This window comes from Mobula hypostoma, chromosome 19, assembly GCF_963921235.1.
Source record: "Mobula hypostoma chromosome 19, sMobHyp1.1, whole genome shotgun sequence".
Lineage (NCBI taxonomy): Eukaryota > Metazoa > Chordata > Chondrichthyes > Myliobatiformes > Myliobatidae > Mobula > Mobula hypostoma.
The window spans coordinates 40519707-40534243 of record NC_086115.1 but is presented as its reverse complement, the minus strand read 5'-3'; the positions used below and the strand labels follow the sequence as shown (position 1 = coordinate 40534243).

The 14537-nt window shown below is 57.7% G+C and overlaps 1 protein-coding gene across 4 annotated transcripts in view; it reads left to right on the top strand.

Annotated features, from left to right (window-relative positions):
- The window catches only part of LOC134358990 (adhesion G protein-coupled receptor A1), a 608347-nt gene that overhangs the window by 508614 nt on the left and 85196 nt on the right, over positions 1–14537 (top strand). The window lies entirely within an intron of this gene.

Below are 14537 nucleotides of genomic sequence, written 5' to 3'. Positions count from 1 at the left end.
TCTCCCGCTGCCCTTCACCCACACACTACACCACTCTGTTCTACTCTCTCCCGCTGCCCTTCACCCACACACTACACCACTCTGTTCTCCGACTCTCTCCCGCTGCCCTTCACCCACACACTACACCACTCTGTTCTCCGACTCTCTCCCGCTGCCCTTCACCCACACACTACACCACTCTGTTCTCCGACTCTCTCCCGCTGCCCTTCACCCACACACTACACCACTCTGTTCTCCGACTCTCTCCCGCTGCCCTTCACCCACACACTACACCACTCTGTTCTCCGACTCTCTCCCGCTGCCCTTCACCCACACACTACACCACTCTGTTCTCCGACTCTCTCCCGCTGCCCTTCACCCACACACTACACCACTCTGTTCTACTCTCTCCCGCTGCCCTTCACCCACACACTACACCACTCTGTTCTCCACTCTCTCCCGCTGCCCTTCACCCACACACTACACCACTCTGTTCTACTCTCTCCCGCTGTCCTTCACCCACACACTACACCACTCTGTTCTACTCTCTCCCGCTGCCCTTCACCCACACACTACACCACTCTGTTCTACTCTCTCCCGCTGCCCTTCACCCACACACTACACCACTCTGTTCTCCGACTCTCTCCCGCTGCCCTTCACCCACACACTACACCACTCTGTTCTCCGACTCTCTCCCGCTGCCCTTCACCCACACACTACACCACTCTGTTCTCCGACTCTCTCCCGCTGCCCTTCACCCACACACTACACCACTCTGTTCTCCGACTCTCTCCCGCTGCCCTTCACCCACACACTACACCACTCTGTTCTCCGACTCTCTCCCGCTGCCCTTCACCCACACACTACACCACTCTGTTCTCCGACTCTCTCCCGCTGCCCTTCACCCACACACTACACCACTCTGTTCTCCGACTCTCTCCCGCTGCCCTTCACCCACACACTACACCACTCTGTTCTCCGACTCTCTCCCGCTGCCCTTCACCCACACACTACACCACTCTGTTCTCCGACTCTCTCCCGCTGCCCTTCACCCACACACTACACCACTCTGTTCTACTCTCTCCCGCTGCCCTTCACCCACACACTACACCACTCTGTTCTCCGACTCTCTCCCGCTGCCCTTCACCCACACACTACACCACTCTGTTCTCCGACTCTCTCCCGCTGCCCTTCACCCACACACTACACCACTCTGTTCTCCGACTCTCTCCCGCTGTCCTTCACCCACACACTACCCCACTCTGTTCTACTCTCTCCCGCTGTCCTTCACCCACACACTACACCACTCTGTTCTCCGACTCTCTCCCGCTGCCCTTCACCCACACACTACACCACTCTGTTCTCCTCTCTCCCGCTGCCCTTCACCCACACACTACACCACTCTGTTGCCCGACTCTCTCCCGCTGCCCTTCACCCACACACTACACCACTCTGTTCTCCGACTCTCTCCCGCTGCCCTTCACCCACACACTACTCCACTCTGTTCTCCGACTCTCTCCCGCTGCCCTTCACCCACACACTACACCACTCTGTTCCCTGACTCTCTCCCGCTGCCCTTCACCCACACACTACACCACTCTGTTCTCTACTCTCTCCCGCTGCCCTTCACCCACACACTACACCACTCTGTTCTCCGACTCTCTCCCGCTGCCCTTCACCCACACACTACACCACTCTGTTCTCCTCTCTCCCGCTGCCCTTCACCCACACACTACACCACTCTGTTCTACTCTCTCCCACTGCCCTTCACCCACACACTACACCACTCTGTTCTCCACAAAATCTCCTGCTGCCCTTCACCCACACACTACACCACTCTGTTCTACTCTCTCCCGCTGCCCTTCACCCACACACTACACCACTCTGTTCTACTCTCTCCCGCTGCCCTTCACCCACACACTACACCACTCTGTTCTCCGACTCTCTCCCGCTGCCCTTCACCCACACACTACACCACTCTGTTCTCCGACTCTCTCCCGCTGTCCTTCACCCACACACTACACCACTCTGTTCTCCGATTCTCTCCCGGTTCTCTCCACCACACACTGCACGACACTGTTCTCCGACTCTCTCCCGCTGTCCTTCACCCGCACACTACACCACTCTGTTCTACTCTCTCCCGCTGCCCTTCACCCACACACTACACCACTCTGTTCTACTCTCTCCCGCTGCCCTTCACCCACACACTACACCACTCTGTTCTACTCTCTCCCGCTGCCCTTCACCCACACACTTCACCACTCTGTTCTCCGACTCTCTCCCGCTGCCCTTCACCCACACACTACACCACTCTGTTCTACTCTCTCCCGCTGCCCTTCACCCACACATTACACCACTCTGTTCTCCGACTCTCTCCCGCTGCCCTTCACCCACACACTACACCACTCTGTTCTACTCTCTCCCGCTGCCCTTCACCCACACACTACACCACTCTGTTCTACTCTCTCCCGCTGCCCTTCACCCACACACTACACCACTCTGTTTCCGACTCTCTCCCGCTGTCCTTCACCCACACACTACACCACTCTGTTCCACTCTCTCCCGCTGCCCTTCACCCACACACTACACCACTCTGTTCTCCACTCTCTCCCGCTGCCCTTCACCCACACACTACACCACTCTGTTCAACTCTCTCCCTCTCCGCCCTTCACCCACACACTACACCACTCTGTTCTCGACTCTCTCCCGCTGCCCTTCACCCACACACTACACCACTCTGTTCTCCGACTCTCTCCCGCTGCCCTTCACCCACACACTACACCACTCTGTTCTCCGACTCTCTCCCGCTGCCCTTCACCCACACACTACACCACTCTGTTCTACTCTCTCCCGCTGCCCTTCACCCACACACTACACCACTCTGTTCTCCGACTCTCTCCCGCTGCCCTTCACCCACACACTACACCACTCTGTTCTCGACTCTCTCCCGCTGCCCTTCACCCACACACTACACCACTCTGTTCCCGACTCTCTCCCGCTGCCCTTCACCCACACACTACACCACTCTGTTCTCCGACTCTCTCCCGCTGCCCTTCACCCACACACTACACCACTCTGTTCTCCGACTCTCTCCCGCTGCCCTTCACCCACACACTACACCACTCTGTTCTACTCTCTCCCGCTGCCCTTCACCCACACACTACACCACTCTGTTCTCCGACTCTCTCCCGCTGCCCTCCACCCACACACTACACCACTCTGTTCTCCGACTCTCTCCCGCTGCCCTTCACCCACACACTACACCACTCTGTTGCCCGACTCTCTCCCGCTGCCCTTCACCCACACACTACACCACCCTGTTCTCCGACTCTCTCCCGCTGTCCTTCACCCACACACTACCCCACTCTGTTCTACTCTCTCCCACTGTCCTTCACCCACACACGACACCACACTGTTCTCCGACTCTCTCCCACTGTCCTTCACCCGCACACTACACCACTCTGTTCTCCGACTCTCTCCCGCTGCCCTCCACCCACACACTACACCACTCTGTTCTCTGACTCTCTCCCGCTGCCCTTCACCCACACACTACACCAACCTGTTCTCCGACTCTCTCCCGCTGCCCTCCACCCACACACTGCACCACTCTATTCTCCGACTCACTCCCGCTGCCCTTCACCCTCGCATTACTCCACTCTGTTCTCCGACTCTCTCCCGCTGCCCTTCACCCACACACTACACCACTCTGTTCTCCGACTCTCTCCCGCTGCCCTTCACCCACACACTACACCACTCTGTTCTACTCTCTCCCGCTGCCCTTCACCCACACACTACACCACTCTGTTCTACTCTCTCCCGCTGCCCTTCACCCACACACTACACCACTCTGTTCTCTGACTCTCTCCCGCTGCCCTTCACCCACACACTACACCACTCTGTTCTCCGACTCTCTCCCGCTGCCCTTCACCCACACACTACACCACTCTGTTCTCCGACTCTCTCCCGCTGCCCTTCACCCACACACTACACCACTCTGTTCTCCGACTCTCTCCCGCTGCCCTTCACCCACACACTACACCACTCTGTTCTACTCTCTCCCGCTGCCCTTCACCCACACACTACACCACTCTGTTCCCCGACTCTCTCCCGCTGCCCTTCACCCACACACTACACCACTCTGTTCTCCGACTCTCTCCCGCTGTCCTTCACCCACACACTACACCACTCTGTTCTCCGACTCTCTCCCGCTGCCCTTCACCCACACACTACACCACTCTGTTCTCCGACTCTCTCCCGCTGCCCTTCACCCACACACTACACCACTCTGTTCTCCGACTCTCTCCCGCTGCCCTTCACCCACACACTACACCACTCTGTTCTACTCTCTCCCGCTGCCCTTCACCCACACACTACACCACTCTGTTCTCCGACTCTCTCCCGCTGCCCTTCACCCACACTCTACACCACTCTGTTCTCCGATTCTCTCCCGCTGCTCTCCACCACACACTGCACGACACTGTTCTCCGACTCTCTCCCGCTGTCCTTCACCCACACACTACACCACTCTGTTCTACTCTCTCCCGCTGTCCTTCACCCACACACTACACCACTCTGTTCTCCGACTCTCTCCCGCTGCCCTTCACCCACACACTACACCACTCTGTTCTCCTCTCTCCCGCTGCCCTTCACCCACACACTACACCACTCTGTTCTCCGACTCTCTCCCGCTGCCCTCCACCCACACACTACACCACTCTGTTCTCCGACTCTCTCCCGCTGCCCTTCACCCACACACTACACCACTCTGTTCCCTGACTCTCTCCTGCTGCCCTTCACCCACACACGACACCACTCTGTTCCCTGACTCTCTCCCGCTGCCCTTCACCCACACACTACACCACTCTGTTCTCCGACTCTCTCCCGCTGCCCTTCACCCACACACTACACCACTCTGTTCTACTCTCTCCCGCTGCCCTTCACCCACACACTACACCACTCTGTTAACTCTCTCCCGCTGCCCTTCACCCACACACTACACCACTCTGTTCTACTCTCTCCCGCTGCCCTTCACCCACACACTACACCACTCTGTTCTCCGACTCTCTCCCGCTGCCCTTCACCCACACACTACACCACTCTGTTCTACTCTCTCCCGCTGTCCTTCACCCACACACTACACCACTCTGTTCTCCGACTCTCTCCCGCTGTCCTTCACCCACACACTACACCACTCTGTTCTCCGACTCTCTCCCGCTGCCCTTCACCCACACACTACACCACTCTGTTCTACGACTCTCTCCCGCTGCCCTTCACCCACACACTACACCACTCTGTTCTCCGACTCACTCCCGCTGCCCTTCACCCTCGCACTACTCCACTCTGTTCTCCGACTCTCTCCCGCTTCCTTTCACACACACACTACACCACTCTGTTGCCCGACTCTCTCCCGCTGCCCTTCACCCACACCCTACACCACTCTGTTCTCCGACTCTCTCCCGCTGCCCTTCACCCACACACTACACCACTCTGTTCTCCGACTCTCTCCCACTGCCCTTCACCCACACACTACACCACTCTGTTCCCTCACTCTCTCCTGCTGCCCTTCACCCACACACTACACCACTCTGTTCTCCGATTCTCTCCCGCTGCCCTTCACCCACACACTACACCACTCTGTTCTCCGACTCTCTCCCGCTGTCCTTCACCCGCACACTACACCACACTTTTCTCCGACTCTCTCCCGCTGCCCTCCACCACACACTGCATGACTCTATTCCACTCTCTCCCGCTGTCCTTCACCCACACACTACACCACTCTGTTCTACTCTCTCCCGCTGCCCTTCACCCACACACTACACCACTCTGTTCTCCGACTCTCTCCCGCTGCCCTTCACCCACACACTACACCACTCTGTTCTCCGACTCTCTCCCGCTGTCCTTCACCCACACACTACACCACTCTGTTCTCCGACTCTCTCCCGCTGCCCTTCACCCACACACTACACCACTCTGTTTCCGACTCTCTCCCGCTGCCCTTCACCCACACACTACACCACTCTGTTCTCCGACTCTCTCCCGCTGCCCTTCACCCACACACTACACCACTCTGTTCTCCTACTCTCTCCCGCTGCCCTTCACCCACACACTACACCACTCTGTTCTCCGACTCTCTCCCGCTGCCCTCCACCACACACTACACCACTCTGTTCTCCGACTCTCTCCCGCTGTCCTTCACCCACACACTACACCACTCTGTTCTACTCTCTCCCGCTGCCCTTCACCCACACACTACACCACTCTGTTCTCCGACTCTCTCCCGCTGCCCTTCACCCACACACTACACCACTCTGTTCTCCGACTCTCTCCCGCTGCCCTTCACCCACACACTACACCACTCTGTTCTCCGACTCTCTCCCGCTGCCCTTCACCCACACACTACACCACTCTGTTCTCCGACTCTCTCCCGCTGCCCTTCACCCACACACTACACCACTCTGTTTCTGACTCTCTCCCGCTGTCCTTCACCCACACACTACACCACTCTGTTCTCCGACTCTCTCCCGCTGTCCTTCACCCACACACTACACCACTCTGTTCTCCGACTCTCTCCCGCTGCCCTTCACCCACACACTACACCACTCTGTTCTCCTCTCTCCCGCTGCCCTTCACCCACACACTACACCACTCTGTTCTCCGACTCTCTCCCGCTGCCCTTCACCCACACACTACACCACTCTGTTCTACTCTCTCCCGCTGCCCTCCACCCACACACTACACCACTCTGTTCTCCGACTCTCTCCCGCTGCCCTTCACCCACACACTACACCACTCTGTTCTCCGACTCTCTCCCGCTGCCCTTCACCCACACACTACACCACTCTGTTCCCTCACTCTCTCCCGCTGCCCTTCACCCACACACTACACCACTCTGTTCTCCGACTCTCTCCCGCTGCCCTTCACCCACACACTACACCACTCTGTTCTCCGACTCTCTCCCGCTGCCCTTCACCCACACACTACACCACTCTGTTCTACTCTCTCCCGCTGTCCTTCACCCACACACTACACCACTCTGTTCTACTCTCTCCCGCTGTCCTTCACCCACACACTACACCACTCTGTTCTGCGACTCTCTCCCGCTGCCCTTCACCCACACACTACACCACTCTGTTCCACTCTCTCCCGCTGCCCTTCACCCACACACTACACCACTCTGTTCTCCGACTCTCTCCCGCTGCCCTTCACCCACACACTACACCACTCTGTTCTACTCTCTCCCACTGTCCTTCACCCACACACTACACCACTCTGTTCTCCGACTCTCTCCCGCTGCCCTTCACCCACACACTACACCACTCTGTTCTACTCTCTCCCGCTGTCCTTCACCCACACACTACACCACTCTGTTCTCCGACTCTCTCCCGCTGTCCTTCACCCACACACTACACCACTCTGTTCTCCGACTCTCTCCCGCTGCCCTTCACCCACACACTACACCACTCTGTTCTCCGACTCTCTCCCGCTGTCCTTCACCCACACACTACACCACTCTGTTCTCCGACTCTCTCCCGCTGCCCTTCACCCACACACTACACCACTCTGTTCTACTCTCTCCCGCTGCCCTCACCCACACACTACACCACTCTGTTCTCCGACTCTCTCCCGCTGCCCTTCACCCACACACTACACCACTCTGTTCTACTCTCTCCCGCTGCCCTTCACCCACACACTACACCACTCTGTTCTCCGACTCTCTCCCGCTGCCCTTCACCCACACACTACACCACTCTGTTCTACGCTGTCCCACTGTCCATCACCCACACACTACACGACACTGTTCTCCGACTCTCTCCCGCTGTCCTTCACCCGCACACTACACCACTCTTTTCTCCGACTCTCTCCCGCTGCCCTCCACCCACACACTACACCACTCTGTTCCACTCTCTCCCGCTGTCCTTCACCCACACACTACACCACTCTGTTCTCCGACTCTCTCCCGCTGCCCTTCACCCACACACTACACCACTCTGTTCTCCGACTCTCTCCCGCTGCCCTTCACCCACACACTACACCACTCTGTTCTCCGACTCTCTCCCGCTGCCCTTCACCCACACACTACACCACTCTGTTCCCCGACTCTCTCCCAGTGTCCTTCACCCCCACTCTACACCACTCTGTTCTCCGATTCTCTCCCGCTGCTCTCCACCACACACTGCACGACACTGTTCTCCGACTCTCTCCCGCTGTCCTTCACCCACACACTACACCACACTGTTCTCCGACTCTCTCCCGCTGTCCTTCACCCACACACTACACCACTCTGTTCTCCGACTCTCTCCCGCTGCCCTTCACCCACACACTACACCACTCTGTTCCACTCTCTCCCACTGTCCTTCACCCACACACTACACCACTCTGTTCTCCGACTCTCTCCCGCTGCCCTTCACCCACACACTACACCACTCTGTTCTCCGACTCTCTCCCGCTGCCCTTCACCCACACACTACACCACTCTGTTCTCCGACTCTCTCCCGCTGTCCTTCACCCACACTCTACACCACTCTGTTCTCCGATTCTCTCCCGCTGCTCTCCACCACACACTGCACGACACTGTTCTCCGACTCTCTCCCGCTGTCCTTCACCCACACACTACACCACTCTGTTCTCCGACTCTCTCCCGCTGTCCTTCACCCACACACTACACCACTCTGTTCTCCGACTCTCTCCCGCTGCCCTTCACCCACACACTACACCACTCTGTTCTCCGACTCTCTCCCGCTGCCCTTCACCCACACACTACACCACTCTGTTCTCCTACTCTCTCCCGCTGCCCTTCACCCACACACTACACCACTCTGTTCTCCGACTCTCTCCCGCTGCCCTTCACCCACACACTACACGACTCTGTTCTCCGACTCTCTCCCGCTGTCCTTCACCCACACACTACAACACTCTGTTCTGCTCACTCCCGCTACCCTTCACCCACACACTACACCACTCTGTTCTACTCTCTCCCGCTGCCCTTCACCCACACACTACACCACTCTGTTCTCCGACTCTCTCCCGCTGCCCTTCACCCACACACTACACCACTCTGTTCTCCGACTCTCTCCCGCTGCCCTTCACCCACACACTACACCACTCTGTTCTCCGACTCTCTCCCGCTGCCCTTCACCCACACACTACACCACTCTGTTCTCCGACTCTCTCCCACTGCCCTTCACCCACACACTACACCACTCTGTTCCCTCACTCTCTCCTGCTGCCCTTCACCCACACACTACACCACTCTGTTCTCCGACTCTCTCCCGCTGCCCTTCACCCACACACTACACCACTCTGTTCTACTCTGTCCCACTGTCCATCACCCACACACTACACTACACTGTTCTCCGACTCTCTCCCACTGTCCTTCACCCGCACACTACACCACACTTTTCTCCGACTCTCTCCCGCTGCCCTCCACCACACACTGCATGACTCTATTCCACTCTCTCCCGCTGTCCTTCACCCACACACTACACCACTCTATTCCACTCTCTCCCGCTGTCCTTCACCCACACACTACACCACTCTGTTCTACTCTCTCCCGCTGCCCTTCACCCACACACTACACCACTCTGTTCTACTCTCTCCCGCTGCCCTCCACCCACAGACTACACCACTCTGTTCTCCGACTCTCTCCCGCTGCCCTTCACCCACACACTACACCACTCTGTTCCCCGACTCTCTCCCACTGTCCTACACCTTACACTTCACCACTCTGTTCTCCGACTCTCTCCCGCTATCCTTCACCCACACACTACACGACACTGTTCTCCGACTCTCTCCCGCTGTCCTTCACCCGCACACTACACCACTCTTTTCTCCGACTCTCTCCCGCTGCCCTTCACCCACACACTACACCACTCTGTTCTACTGTCTCCCGCTGTCCTTCACCCACACTCTACACCACTCTGTTCTCCGACTCTCTCCCGCTGCCCTTCACCCACACACTACACCACTCTGTTCTCCGACTCTCTCCCGCTGCCCTTCACCCACACACTACACCACTCTGTTCTACTCTCTCCCGCTGTCCTTCACCCACACACTACACCACTCTGTTCTACTCTCTCCCGCTGCCCTTCACCCACACACTACACCACTCTGTTCTCTGACACATCCCCCTACCCTCCACCCACACACTACACCACTCTGTTCTCCAACTCTCTCCCGCTGTCCTTCACCCACACACTACACGACCCTGTATTCCGACTCTCTCCCGCTGACCTTCACCCACACACTACACCACTCTGTTATCCGACTCTCTCCCGCTGCCCTTCACCCACACACTACACCACTCTGTTCTACTCTCTCCCGCTGCCCTTCACCCACACACTACACCACTCTGTTCTCCGAGTCTGTCCCGCTGTCATTCACCCACACACTACACCACTCTGTTTTCCGACTCTCTCCCGCTGTCCTTCACCCACACACTACACGACTCTGTATTCCAACTCTGTCCCAGTGTCCTTCACCCCCACACTACACCACTCTTTTCTCCGACTCTCTCCCGCTGCCCTTCACCCACACACTACACCACTCTGTTCTCCGACTCTCTCCCGCTGCCCTTCACCCACACACTACACCACTCTGTTCTACTCTCTCCCGCTGCCCTTCACCAACACACAACACGACTCTGTTCGTCTCTCTCCCGCTGTCCTTCACCCACACACTACATCACTCTGTTCTCCCACTCTCTCCCGCTGCCCTTCACCCACACACTACACCACTCTGTTCTACTCTCTCCCGCTGCCCTTCACCCACACACTACACCACTCTGTTCTCCGACTCTCTCCCGCTGCCCTTCACCCACACACTACACCACTCTGTTCTACTCTCTCCCGCTGCCCTTCACCCACACACTACACCACTCTGTTCTCCGACTCTCTCCCGCTGCCCTTCACCCACACACTACACCACTCTGTTCTCTGACTCTCTCCCGCTGCCCTTCACCCACACACTACACCACTCTGTTCTCCGACTCTCTCCCGCTGCCCTTCACCCACACACTACACCACTCGGTTCCCCGACTCTCTCCTGCTGCCTTCACCCATTCAGTACACCACTCTGTTCCGCTGTCTCCTGCTGTCCTTCACCCACACACTAAACCACACGGTTCTCCGACTCTCTCCCACTGTCCTTCACCCACAGACTACACCACACTGTTCTCCGACTCTCTCCCGCTGTCCTTCACCCACACACTACACCACTCTGTTCTCCGACTCTCTCCCGCTGCCCTTCACCCACACACTACACCACTCTGTTCTCCGACTCTCTCCCGCTGCCCTTCACCCACACACTACACCACTCTGTTCTCCGACTCTCTCCCGCTGTCCTTCACCCACACACTACACCACTCTGTTCCGACTCTCTCCCGCTGCCCTTCACCCACACACTACACCACTCTGTTCTCCGACTCTCTCCCGCTGCCCTTCACCCACACACTACACCACTCTGTTCTCCGACTCTCTCCCGCTGCCCTTCACCCACACACTACACCACTCTGTTCTCCGACTCTCTCCCGCTGTCCTTCACCCACACACTACACCACTCTGTTCTCCGACTCTCTCCCGCTGCCCTTCACCCACACACTACACCACTCTGTTCTCCGACTCTCTCCCGCTGCCCTTCACCCACACACTACACCACTCTGTTCTACTCTCTCCCGCTGCCCTTCACCCACACACTACACCACTCTGTTCTCCGACTCTCTCCCGCTGTCCTTCACCCACACACTACACCACTCTTTTCTCCAACTCTCTCCCGCTGCCCTTCACCCACACACTACACCACTCTGTTCTCTGACTCTCTCCCGCTGCCCTCCACCCACACACTGCACCACTCTGTTCTCCGACTCTCTCCCGCTGCCCTTCACCCTCGCACTACTCCACTCTGTTCTCCGACTCTCTCCCGCTGCCCTTCACCCACACACTACACCACTCTGTTCTCCGACTCTCTCCCGCTGCCCTTCACCCACACACTACACCACTCTGTTCTACTCTCTCCCACTGTCCTTCACCCACACACGACACCACACTGTTCTCCGACTCTCTCCCACTGTCCTTCACCCACACACTACACCACTCTGTTCTCCGACTCTCTCCCGCTGCCCTTCACCCACACACTACACCACTCTGTTTCCGACTCTCTCCCGCTGCCCTTCACCCACACACTACACCACTCTGTTCTCCGACTCTCTCCCGCTGTCCTTCACCCACACACTACACCACTCTGTTCTCCGACTCTCTCCCGCTGCCCTTCACCCACACACTACACCACTCTGTTCTCCGACTCTCTCCCGCTGCCCTTCACCCACACACTACACCACTCTGTTCTCCGACTCTCTCCCGCTGCCCTTCACCCACACACTACACCACTCTGTTCTCCGACTCTCTCCCGCTGCCCTTCACCCACACACTACACCACTCTGTTCTACTCTCTCCCGCTGTCCTTCACCCACACACTACACCACTCTGTTCTCCGACTCTCTCCCGCTGTCCTTCACCCACACACTACACCACTCTGTTCTCCGACTCTCTCCCGCTACCCTTCACCCACACACTACACCACTCTGTTCTACGATTCTCTCACGCTGCCCTTCACCCACACACTACACCACTCTGTTCTCCTCTCTCCCACTGCCCTTCACCCACACACTACACCACTCTGTTCTCCGACTCTCTCCCGCTGCCCTTCACCCACACACTACACCACTCTGTTCTCCGACTCTCTCCCGCTGCCCTTCACCCACACACTACACCACTCTGTTCTACTCTCTCCCGCTGTCCTTCACCCACACACTACACCACTCTGTTCTCCGACTCTCTCCCGCTGTCCTTCACCCACACACTACACCACTCTGTTCTACTCTCTCCCGCTACCCTTCACCCACACACTACACCACTCTGTTCTCCGACTCTCTCCCGCTACCCTTCACCCACACACTACACCACTCTGTTGTCCGACTCTCTCCCGCTGCCCTTCACCCACACACTACAACACTCTGTTCTACTCTCTCCCACTGCCCTTCACCCACACACTACACCACTCTGTTCTCTGACTCTCTCCCGCTGCGCTTCACCGACACACTACACCACTCTGTTCCCTGACTCTCTCCCAGTGTCCTTCACCCCCACACTTCACCACTCTGTTCTCCGACTCTCTCCCGCTACCCTTCACCCACACACTACACCACTCTGTTCTCCGACTCTCTCCCGCTGCCCTTCGCCCACACACTACACCACTCTATTCGACTCTCTCCCGCTGCCCTTCACCCACACAGTACACCACTCTGTTCTCCGACTCTCTCCCGCTGCGTTTCATCACACACTGCACCACTCTGTTGTCCGACTCTCTCCCGCTGTCCTTCACCCACACACTACACCACTCTGTTCCACTCTCTCCCGCTGCCCTTCACCCACACACTAGCCCACTCTGTTCTACTCTCTCCCGCCGTCCTTCACCCACACACTACACACCTCTGTTCTGCTCTCTCACACTGTCCTTCACCCACACACTACACCACACTGTTCTCCGACTCTCTCCCGCTGACCTTCACCCTCACACTGCACCACTCTTTTCTCCGACACTCTCCCGCTGCCCTCCACCACACACTGCACGACTCTGTTCTCCGACTCTGTCCCGCTGTCCTTCACCCATACACTACACCACTCTGTTCTACTCTCTCCCGCTGCCCTCCACCCACACAGGACACCACTCTGTTCTCTGGCTCTCTCCCGCTGCCCTTCATCCACACACTACAGCACTATGTTCCCTGACTCTCTTCCGCTGTCATTCACCCAGACACTACACCACTCTGTTCTCTGGCTCTCTCCCGCTGCCCTTCATCCACACACTACACCACTATGTTCTCCTCTCTCCCGCTACTCTTCACCCACACAATACACCACTCTGTTCTACTCTATCCTGCTGTCGTTCACCCACACACTACCCGACTCTGTCCTACTCTCTCCCACTGCCCTTCACCCACACACTACACCACTCTGTTCTCCGAGCTCTGTCCCACTGTCCTTCACCCACACACGACAGCACACTGTTCTCCGACTCTCTCCCACTGTCCTTCACCCACACACTACAACACTCTGTTCTACTCTCTCCCGCTACCCTTCACCCACACACTACCACATTCTGTTCTACTCTCTCCCGCTACCCTTCACCTACACACTACACCACTCTGTTCCCTGACTCTCTCCCAGTGTCCTTCACCCCCACACTTCACCACTCTGTTCTCCGACTCTCTCCCGCTGCCCTTCACCCACACACTACACCACTCTGTTCTCGACTCTCTCCCGCTGCCCTTCACCCACACACTACACCACTCTGTTCTCCGACTCTCTCCCGCTGCCCTTCACCCACACACTACACCACTCTGTTCTCCGACTCTCTCCCGCTGTCCTTCACCCACACACTACACCACTCTGTTCCACTCTCTCCCGCTGCCCTTCACCCACACACTAGCCCACTCTGTTCTACTCTCTCCCGCTGCCCTTCACCCACACACTACACCACTCTGTTCCCTGACTCTCTCCCAGTGT